The following is a 12196-nucleotide window of genomic DNA, read 5'->3' as shown; positions in this document are numbered from 1 at the left end:
GAGTGAGGGAAGACAAACATGTGGGAGAGTGAGTGAGGGAAGACAAACATGTGTGAGAGTGAGGGAGGGAAGACAAACATGTTGGAGAGTGAGGGAGGGAAGACAAACGAGTGGGAAAGTGAGGGAGGGAAGACAAACATGTGGGAGAGTGAGGGAAGACAAACATGTGGGAGAGTGAGGGAAGACAAGCATGTGGGAGAGTGAGGGAAGACAAGCATGTGGGAGAGTGAGGGAGGGAAGACAAACATGTGGGAGAGTGAGGGAAGACAAACATGTGGGAGAATGAGGGAAGACAAGCATGTGGGAGAGTGAGGGAAGACAAACATGTGGGAGAGTGAGGGAAGACAACCATGTGGGAGAGTGAGGGAAGACAAGCATGTGGGAGAGTGAGGGAAGACAAACATGTGGGAGAGTGAGGGAAGACAAACATGTGGGAGAGTGAGGGAGGGAAGACAAGCATGTGGGAGAGTGAGGGAAGACAAACATGTGGGAGGGTGAGAGAGGCTAGACAAACATATGGGAGGGTTAAATTAAATATTAAGCTCACATTAAGTTGAAGGTGTCGAATAATCTAAGTCAAGTGGGTAGGAGACCTAAGTGACTCACTTAAGTTCCACTTTACCATAATTAAGTGGTTCAGTTTCCCCCACATGGAAAGCTAAACGCAGCTAATTAAGGAAGTAATGGTACTGGATGAGGGCAAACAATGCTAAAATGTTAATAGCCATTTTTTCGTAAGCAATTAATGTTTCTGGGGCACTAATTTGGAAGGATTTTTTTGGTTACTCTTGGGAAAATAAGAAATCACGTTTCAGGGGAAACAAAATTAAAAAGATGCGTTATTTATTGTAAGTAAGTTGTGATGTAATGGTTTAGAAAACCGACAAGTTGAAGAATCTTCATTAAGGAAACGTTTCACCAGCCAGTGGCTTCTTCAGTCCAAAACAGAAAAACGGTGAAAGATGAGGAGAATGAGGTTACCAGTCTCTTCAGTCTGAGGGACTGATTACCTTGTTCTCCTCCTCACCTTTCACCGTTTTTCTTTGTTTTGGACTGAAGAGGCCACTGGCTAGCGAAACGTTTCCTAAATAAAGATTTCCCTATGTTACACCAATGTAAACCATACCACGGGTGAGGATAGAGCCCGCGATCAGAGAGTCTCAAAACTCCAGACCGTCGCGTTAGCCACAGGACTGCATTTGTGGTCACAGTTGTGCCTATGCTAACCTTCCGATGGTGTAGAAATATACCTAACTGGACGAATCTTATTGTAGCTAGCTGGTCCAGTGGCTAACGCGACGGTCTAGAGTTTTGAAACACTCTGATAGCGGGTTCTATCCCCGCCCGTGGTATGGTTTGTTCGCAATCGTGTCATTACGATTTCGTGAGTCAAGTTACACCAATGTCTTAAGTTAGTTATGTTTCAGGGGTAACAATATTAAAATGATAACAATCTGTTTCTTGTAAATCAATTCATATTCCAGGGGAGACAAATTTGCAGCGAAAGTAATTATAAAATTTTTTCAGCGTTCTCTTCATGTATTATGAGAAAATTTGCATCATGGACAATTTTTTTTTGTGCGTGTGCACCTGCCCTTCTCCAGTTTTCCTCATCAGCCGATCTATACAATGATATTCTTCCTGGTATGTCGTGAAATATATCTCCCACATAATGCAGGGAGCAAGTGAGTTTTAAGAGAACAATTGTCCACCCATGAATAGTGCATTAAGGCTATTATGTGAGGGCCTTTACTGTCTACAATGGCTGAATGTGTAAATTACTTTGTTGACTTCCCGTGGTAAATAAAATATTGTCTGGAAGATAAGCAACCGTGGTAAATAAAATATTGTCTGGAAGATAAACAACCGTGGTAAATAAAATATTATCTGGAAGATAAGCAACCGTGGTAAATAAAATATTGTCTGGAAGATAAGCAACCGTGGTAAATAAAATATTGTCTGGAAGATAAGCAACCGTGGTAAATAAAATATTGTCTGGAAGATAAGCAACCGTGGTAAATAAAATATTGTCTGGAAGATAAGCAACCGTAGTAAATAAAATATTATCTGGAAGATAAGCAACCGTAGTAAATAAAATATTGTCTGGAAGATAAACAACCGTGGTAAATAAAATATTGTCTGGAAGATAAGCAACCGTGGTAAATAAAATATTGTCTGGAAGATAAGCAACCGTGGTAAATAAAATATTGTCTGGAAGATAAGCAACCGTAGTAAATAAAATATTATCTGGAAGATAAGCAACCGTAGTAAATAAAATATTGTCTGGAAGATAAACAACCGTGGTAAATAGGATACTGTCTGGAAGACAAACATGAGTAGCCTAGCTGAAGACAACGCTTTCACTGGGTCAGCCTCTCTGCGTACACCATTGTTATGGTATAACTTGATAGACTTCTTAATATAGAAGTAAAGAGGGTTTTCTTGTGGTGATTGTGTGGTGGTGACTGTGTTGTGGTGACTGTTGGTGGTGACTGTGTTGTGGTATCTGTATGGTGGGGATTGTGTGTGATGATTGTGTGGTGGTGACTGTGTGTGGTGACTGTTGGTGGTGACGGTGGTGGTGACTGTGGTGGTGACTGTGTGGTGACTGTTGTGGTATCTGTATGCTGGGGATTGTGTGTGATGATTGTGTGGTGGTGACTGTGTGTGGTGACTGTTGGTGTTGACTGTGGTGGTGACTGTGGTGGTGACTGTGTGGTAGTGGCTGTGGTGGTGACTATGTGGTGGTGACTGTGGTGGTGACTGTGTGGTGGTGACTGTGTGGTGGTGACTGTGTGGTGGTGACTGTGTGGTGGTGACTGTGGTGGTGACTGTGGTGGTGACTGTGTGGTGGTGACTGTGTGGTGGTGACTGTGTGGTGGTGACTATGGTGGTGACTGTGTGGTGTTGACTGTGTGGTGGTGACTGTGTGGTGGTGACTGTGTGGTGGTGACTGTGGTGGTGACTGTGTGGTGGTGACTGTGGTGGTGACAGCGTGGTGGTGACTGTGTGGTGTTGACTGTGTGGTGGTGACTGTGTGGTGTTGACTGTGTGGTGGTGACTGTGGTGGTGACTGTGTGGTGGTGACTGTGGTGGTGACAGCGTGGTGGTGACTGTGGTGGTGACTGTGTGGTGGTGACTGTGGTGGTGACCGTGTGGTGGTGACTGTGGTGGTGACTGTGTGGTGGTGACTGTGGTGGAGACTGTGTGATAGTGACTGTGGTGGTGACAGCGTGGTGGTGACTGTGTGGTGGTGACTGTGGTGGTGACAGCGTGGTGGTGACTGTGGTGGTGACTGTGTGGTGGTGACTGTGGTGGTGACCGTGTGGTGGTGACTGTGGTGGTGACAGCGTGGTGGTGACTGTGTGGTGTTGACTGTGTGGTGGTGACTGTGTGGTGTTGACTGTGTGGTGGTGACTGTGGTGGTGACTGTGTGGTGGTGACTGTGGTGGTGACAGCGTGGTGGTGACTGTGGTGGTGACTGTGTGGTGGTGACTGTGGTGGTGACCGTGTGGTGGTGACTGTGGTGGTGACTGTGTGGTGGTGACTGTGGTGGTGACTGTGTGGTGGTGACTGTGGTGGTGACAGCGTCGTGGTGACTGTGTGGTGGTGACTGTGGTGGTGACAGCGTGGAGGTGACTGTGGTGGTGACTGTGTGGTGGTGACTGTGGTGGTGACCGTGTGGTGGTGACTGTGGTGATGACTGTGTAGTGGTGACTGTGGTGGTGACTGTGTGGTGGTGACTGTGGTGGTGACTGTGGTGGTGGCTGTGGTGGTGACTGTGTGGTGGTGACTGCGTGGTGGTGACTGTGGTGGTGATTGTGGTGGTGACTGTGGTGATGACTGTGGTGGTGACTGGTGGTAACTGTGGTGGCGACTGTGGTGGTGACTGTGGTGGTGACTGTGTGGTGGTGACTATGGTGGTGACTGTGGTGGTGACTGTGGTGGTGGCTGTGGTGGTGACTGTGTGGAGGTAACTGTGGTGGTGACTGTGGTGGTGGCTGTGGTTGTGACTGTGTGGCGGTGACTGTGGTGGTGACTGTGGTGGTGACTGTGGTGGTTACTGGTGGTGACTGTGGTGCTGACGGCATGGTGGTGACTGTATGGTGGTGACTGTGGTGGTGACTGTGTGGTGGTGACTGGTGGTAACTGTTGTGGTGACTGTGTGGTGGTGACTGTGAGGTGGTGACTCTGTGGTGGTGGCTGTGTGGTGGTGACCGTGTGGTGGTGGCTGTGTGGTGGTGACTGTGGTGGTGACTGTGTGGTGGTGACTGTGTGGTGGTGGCTGTGTGGTGGTGACTGTGTGGTGGTGGCTGTGTGGTGGTGACTGTGGTGGTGACTGTGTGGTGGTGACTGTGTGATGGCGACTGTGTGGTGGTGACTGTGTGGTGTTGACTGTGCGGTGGTGACTGTGGTGGGGACTGTGTGGTGGTGACTATGGTGGTGACAGCGTGGGGGTGACTGTGGTGGTGACTGTGTGGTGGTGACTGTGGTGGTGACTGTGTGGTGGTGACTGGTGGTCACTGTGGCGGTGACTGTGGTGGTGATTGTGGTGGTGACTGTGTGGCGGTGACTGTGGTGGTGACTGTATGGTGGGGACTGTGGTGGTGACTGTGTGGTGGTGACTGGTGGTAACTGTGTGGTGGTGACTGTTGTGGTGACTGTGTGGTGGTGACTGTGTGGTGGTGACTGTGTGGTGGTGGCTGTGTGGTGGAGACCATGGTGGTGACAGCGTTGTGGTGACTGTGGTGGTGACTGTGTGGTGGTAACTATGTGGTGGTGACTGTGGTGGTGGCTGTGTGGTGGTGACTGTGTGGTGGTGACTGTGGTGGTGACTGTGTGGTAGTGACTGTGGTGGTGACTATGTGGTGGTGACTGTGGTGGTGACTGTGTGGTGGTGACTGTGTGGTGGTGACTGTGTGGTGGTGACTGTGTGGTGGTGACTGTGGTGGTGACTGTAGTGGTGACTGTGTGGTGGTGACTGTGTGGTGGTGACTGTGCGGTGGTGACTATGGTGGTGACTGTGTGGTGTTGACTGTGTGGTGGTGACTGTGTGGTGTTGACTATGCGGTGGTGACTGTGGTGGTGACTGTGTGGTGGTGACTATTGTGGTGACAGCGTGGTGGTGACTGTGGTGGTGACTGTGTGGTGGTGACTGTGGTGGTGACTGTGTGGTGGTGACTGTGTGGTGGTGACTGTGGTGGTGACTGTGTAGTGGTGACTGTGGTGGTGGCTTTGGTGGTGACTGTGGATTTTGACTGTGGTGGTGACTGTGGTGGTGACTGTGTGGTGGTGACTGTGGTGGTGACTGTGGTGGTGACTGTGGTGGTGACTGGGTGGTGGTGACTGTGTGGTGGTGACTGTGGTGGTGATTGTGGTGGTGACTGTGGTGGTGACTGGTGGTGACTATGGTGGTGACTGTGGTGGTGATTGTGGTGGTGACTGTGTGGTGGTGACTACGATGGTGACTGTTGTGGTGGGTGACTGTAGTGGTGACTGTGGTGGTGACTGTGTGGAGGTAACTGTGGTGGTGACTGTGGTGGTGGCTGTGGTGGTGACTGTGTGGTGGTGACTGTGGTGGTGACTGGTGGTTACTGGTGGTGACTGTGGTGGTGACTGTGGTGGTGACTGTGGTGGTGACTGTGTGGTGGTGACTATGGTGGTGACTGTGGTGGTTCCTGAGGTGGTGACCATGGTGGTGACTTTGGTGGTGACTGGTGGTGACTGTGGTGGTGACTGTGGTGGTGACTGTGGTGGTGACTGGTGGTGACTGTGGTGGTGACTGTGGTGGTGATTGTGGTGGTGACTGTGTGGTGGTGACTGTGGTGGTGACTGTATGGTGGTGACTGTGGTGGTGACTGTGAGGTGGTGACTGAAGGTAACTGTGTGGTGGTGATTGTTGTGGTGACTGTGTGGTGGTGACTGTGTGGTGGTGACTGTGTGGTGGTTGCTGTGTGGTGGTGACTGTGGTGGTGACTGTGTGGTGGTGACTGTGTGGTGGTGACTGTGTGGTGGTGACTATGTGGTGGTGACTGTGGTGGTGACTGTGTGGTGGTGACTGTGTGGTGGTGACTGTAGTGGTGACTGTGTGGTAGTGACTGTGGTGGTGACTATGTGGTGGTGACTGTGGTGGTGACTGTGTGGTGGTGACTGTGTGGTGGTGACTGTGTGGTGGTGACTGTGTGGTGGTGACTGTAGTGGTGACTGTGTGGTAGTGACTGTGGTGGTGACTATGTGGTGGTGACTGTGGTGGTGACTGTATGGTGGTGACTGTGTGGTGGTGACTGTGTGGTGGTGACTGTGTGGTGGTGACTGTGGTGGTGACTGTGGTTGTGACTGTGGTGGTGACTGTGGTGGTGACTGTGTGGTGGTGACTGTGTGGTGGTGATTGTGTGGTGGTGACTATGGTGGTGACTGTGTGGTGTTGACTGTGTGGTGGTGACTGTGTGGTGTTGACTGTGTGGTGGTGACTTTGGTGGTGACTGTGTGGTGGTGACTGTGGTGGTGACAGCGTGATGGTGACTGTGGTGGTGACTGTGGTGGTGACTGTGTGGTGGTGACTGGTGGTGACTGTGTGGTGGTGACTGTGTAGTGGTGACTGTGGTGGTGGCTTTGGTGGTGACTGTGGATTTTGACTCTGGTGGTGACTGTGGTGGTGACTGTGTGGTGGTGACTGTGGTGGTGACTGGGTGGTTGTGACTGTGTGGTGGTGACTGTGGTGGTGATTGTGGTGGTGACTTTCTGGTGATGACTGTGGTGGTGACTGTGGTGGTGACTGTAGTGGTGATTGGTGGTGACTATGGTGGTGACTGTGGTGGTGATTGTGGTGGTGACTGTGTGGTGGTGACTATGGTGGTGACTGTGGTGGTGACTGTGGTGGTGACTGTGGTGGTGACTGTGGAGGCAACTGTGGTGGTGACTGTGGTGGTGGCTGTGGTGGTGACTGTGTGGTGGTGACTGTGGTGGTGACTGTGGTGGTGACTGTGGTGGTTACTGGTGGTGACTGTGGTGGTGACTGTGGTGGTGACTGTGTGGTGGTGACTATGGTGGTGACTATGGTGGTGACTATGGTGGTGACTATGGTGGTGACTGTGTGGTAGTGACTATGGTGGTGACTTTGGTGGTGACTGGTGGTGACTGTGGTGGTGACTGTGGTGGTGACTGGTGGTGACTGTGGTGGTGACTGTGGTGGTGATTGTGGTGGTGACTGTGTGGTGGTGACTTTGGTGGTGACTGTGGTGGTGACTGTGATGTTGACAGTGGTGGTGACTGTGGTGGTGACTGTGTGGTGGTGACTATGGTGGTGACTGTGGTGATGATTGTGGTGGTGACTGTGTGGTGGTGACTATAGTGGTGACTGTGGTGGTGATTGTGGTGGTGACGGTGTGGTGGTGACTGTGGTGGTGACTGTGGTGGTTCCTGTGGTGGTGACTGTGTGGTGGTGACCATGGTGGTGACTTTGGTGGTGACTGGTGGTGGCTGTGGTGGTGACTGTGGTGGTGACTGGTGGTGACTGTGGTGGTGACTGTGGTGGTGATTGTGGTGGTGACTGTGTGGTGGTGACTGTGGTGGTGACTGTATGGTGGTGACTGTGGTGGTGACTGTGAGGTGGTGACTGAAGGTAACTGTGTGGTGGTGATTGTTGTGGTGACTGTGTGGTGGTGACTGTGTGGTGGTGACTGTGTGGTGGTTGCTGTGTGGTGGTGACTGTGGTGGTGACTGTGTGGTGGTGACTGTGTGGTGGTGACTGTGTGGTGGTGACTATGTGGTGGTGACTGTGGTGGTGACTGTGTGGTGGTGACTGTGTGGTGGTGACTGTAGTGGTGACTGTGTGGTAGTGACTGTGGTGGTGACTATGTGGTGGTGACTGTGGTGGTGACTGTGTGGTGGTGACTGTGTGGTGGTGACTGTGTGGTGGTGACTGTGTGGTGGTGACTGTGTGGTGGTGACTGTAGTGGTGACTGTCTGGTAGTGACTGTGTTGGTGACTATGTGGTGGTGACTGTGGTGGTGACTGTGTGGTGGTGACTGTGTGGTTGTGACTGTGTGGTGGTGACTGTGTGGTGGTGACTGTGGTGGTGACTGTGGTTGTGACTGTGGTGGTGACTGTGGTGGTGACTGTGTGGTGGTGACTGTGTGGTGGTGACTGTGTGGTGGTGACTATGGTGGTGACTGTGTGGTGTTGACTGTGTGGTGGTGACTGTGTGGTGTTGACTGTGTGGTGGTGACTTTGGTGGTGACTGTGTGGTGGTGACTGTGGTGGTGACAGCGTGATGGTGACTGTGGTGGTGACTGTGGTGGTGACTGTGTGGTGGTGACTGGTGGTGACTGTGTGGTGGTGACTGTGGTGGTGACTGTGTAGTGGTGACTGTGGTGGTGGCTTTGGTGGTGACTGTGCATTTTGACTCTGGTGGTGACTGTGGTGGTGACTGTGTGGTGGTGACTGTGGTGGTGACTGGGTGGTTGTGACTGTGTGGTGGTGACTGTGGTGGTGATTGTGGTGGTGACTTTCTGGTGATGACTGTGGTGGTGACTGTGGTGGTGACTGTAGTGGTGATTGGTGGTGACTATGGTGGTGACTGTGGTGGTGATTGTGGTGGTGACTGTGTGGTGGTGACTATGGTGGTGACTGTGGTGGTGACTGTGGTGGTGACTGTGGTGGTGACTGTGGAGGCAACTGTGGTGGTGACTGTGGTGGTGGCTGTGGTGGTGACTGTGTGGTGGTGACTGTGGTGGTGACTGTGGTGGTGACTGTGGTGGTTACTGGTGGTGACTGTGGTGGTGACTGTGGTGGTGACTGTGTGGTGGTGACTATGGTGGTGACTATGGTGGTGACTATGGTGGTGACTATGGTGGTGACTATGGTGGTGACTATGGTGGTGACTGTGTGATAGTGACTATGGTGGTGACTTTGGTGGTGACTGGTGGTGACTGTGGTGGTGACTGTGGTGGTGACTGTGGTGGTGATTGTGGTGGTGACTGTGTGGTGGTGACTATGGTGGTGACTGTGGTGGTGACTGTGATGGTGACTGTGGTGGTGACTGTGGTGGTGACTGGTGGTGACTGTGTGGTGGTGACTATGGTGGTGACTGTGGTGATGATTGTGGTGGTGACTGTGTGGTGGTGATTATAGTGGTGACTGTGGTGGTGATTGTGGTGGTGACGGTGTGGTGGTGACTGTGGTGGTGACTGTGGTGGTGACTGGTGGTGACTGTGTGGTGGTGACTATGGTGGTGACTGTGGTGATGATTGTGGTGGTGACTGTGTGGTGGTGACTATAGTGGTGACTGTGGTGGTGATTGTGGTGGTGACGGTGTGGTGGTGACTGTGGTGGTGACTGTGGTGGTGATTGTGGTGGTGACTGTGTGGTGGTGACTATGGTGGTGACTATGGTGGTGATTGTGGTGGTGACTGTAGTGGTGACTGTGGTGGTGACTGTGGTGGTGACTGTGATGGTGACTGTGGTGGTGACTGTGGTGGTGACTGTGGTGGTGACTGTGGTGGTGACTGTGGTGGTCACAGTGCACACATGACTGTCGGGTTTACTGTACACACATGACTGACGGGTTTACTGTACATACATGACTGACGGGTGTACTGTACATACATGACTGACGGGTGTACTGTACATACATGACTGACGGGTTTACTGTACATACATGACTGACGGGTGTACTGTACATACATGACTGACGGGTGTACTGTACATACATGACTGACGGGTGTGCTGTACATACATGACTGACGGGTTTACTGTACATACATGACTGACGGGTTTACTGTACATACATGACTGACGGGTGTACTGTACATACATGACTGACGGGTGTACTGTACACACATGACTGACGGGTGTACTGTACATACATGACTGACGGGTGTACTGTACATACATGACTGACGGGTGTACTGTACATACATGACTGACGGGTGTACTGTACATACATGACTGACGGGTGTACTGTACATACATGACTGACGGGTTTACTGTACATACATCACTGACGGGTTTACTGTACATACATGACTGACGGGTGTACTGTACATACATGACTGACAGATGTACTGTACACGCATGACTGACGGGTGTACTGTACACACATGATTGACGGGTGTACTGTACACACATGACTGACGGGTGTACTGTACACACATGACTGACGGGTGTACTGTACACACATGACTGACGGGTGTACTGTACACACATGACTGACAGGTGTACTGTACATACATGACTGACGGGTGTACTGTACATACATGACTGACGGGTGTACTGTGCACACATGATTGACGGGTGTACTGTACACACATGACTGACGGGTGTACTGTACACACATGACTGACGGGTGTACTGTATACACATGACTGACGGGTGTACTGTACATACATGACTGACGGGTGTACTGTACATACATGACTGACGGGTGTACTGTACACACATGACTGACGGGTGTACTGTACATACATGACTGACGGGTTTACTGTACATACATGACTGACGGGTGTACTGTACACACATGATTGACGGGTGTACTGTACACACATGACTGACGGGTGTACTGTACACACATGACTGACGGGTGTACTGTACACACATGACTGACGGGTGTACTGTACACACATGACTGACGGGTGTACTGTACACACATGACTGACGGGTGTACTGTACATACATGACTGACGGGTGTACTGTACATACATGACTGACGGGTGTACTGTACACACATGACTGACGGGTGTACTGTACATACATGACTGACGGGTGTACTGTACATACATGACTGACGGGTGTACTGTACACACATGATTGACGGGTGTACTGTACACACATGACTGACGGGTGTACTGTACACACATGACTGACGGGTGTACTGTACACACATGACTGACGGGTGTACTGTACACACATGACTGACGGGTGTACTGTACATACATGACTGACGGGTGTACTGTACATACATGACTGACGGGTGTACTGTACACACATGACTGACGGGTGTACTGTACATACATGACTGACGGGTGTACTGTACATACATGACTGACGGGTGTACTGTACACACATGACTGACGGGTGTACTGTACACACATGACTGACGGGTGTACTGTACATACATGACTGACGGGTGTACTGTACATACATGACTGACGGGTGTACTGTACACACATGACTGACGGGTGTACTGTACATACATGACTGACGGGTGTACTGTACACACATGACTGACGGGTTTACTGTACACACATGACTGACGGGTGTACTGTACATACATGACTGACGGGTGTACTGTACATACATGACTGACGGGTTTACTGTACACACATGACTGACGGGTTTACTGTACATACATGACTGACGGGTGTACTGTACACACATGACTGACGGGTGTACTGTACATACATGACTGACGGGTTTACTGTACATACATGACTGACGGGTGTACTGTACACACATGACTGACGGGTGTACTGTACATACATGACTGACGGGTGTACTGTACATACATGACTGACGGGTGTACTGTACACACATGACTGACGGGTTTACTGTACATACATGACTGACGGGTGTACTGTACACACATGACTGACGGGTGTACTGTACACACATGACTGACGGGTGTACTGTACACACATGACTGACGGGTGTACTGTACACACATGACTGACGGGTGTACTGTACACGCATGACTGACGGGTGTACTGTACACACATGACTGACGGGTGTACTGTACATACATGACTGACGGGTGTACTATACACACATGACTGACGGGTGTATACACATGACTGACTTGTGTACACACATGACTGATGAGTGTGCATATGTGACCGACGGGTGTACACACATGACTGAAGGGTGTACACACATGACTGACGGGTGTGTACACATGACTGACGCGTGTGCACACATGACTGATGAGTGTACACACATGACTGAAGGGTGTGCACACATGACTGATGGGTCTACACACATGACTGATGGGTGTACACACACATGACTGACGGGTGTACACACACATGACTGATGAGTGTACACATATGACTAACGGGTGTACACACATGACTAATAGTTGTACACACATGACTGAGGGGTGTTCACCAATGACTGACTAGTGTACTGCATACCCATGACTGACGGGTGTACTGTACACACATGACTGACGGGTGTACTGTACACACATGACTGACGGGTG

This window comes from Cherax quadricarinatus, chromosome 45, assembly GCF_038502225.1.
Source record: "Cherax quadricarinatus isolate ZL_2023a chromosome 45, ASM3850222v1, whole genome shotgun sequence".
In the NCBI taxonomy this organism is placed as follows: Eukaryota; Metazoa; Arthropoda; class Malacostraca; order Decapoda; family Parastacidae; genus Cherax; species Cherax quadricarinatus.
Note: the sequence above shows the minus strand (reverse complement) of the source record.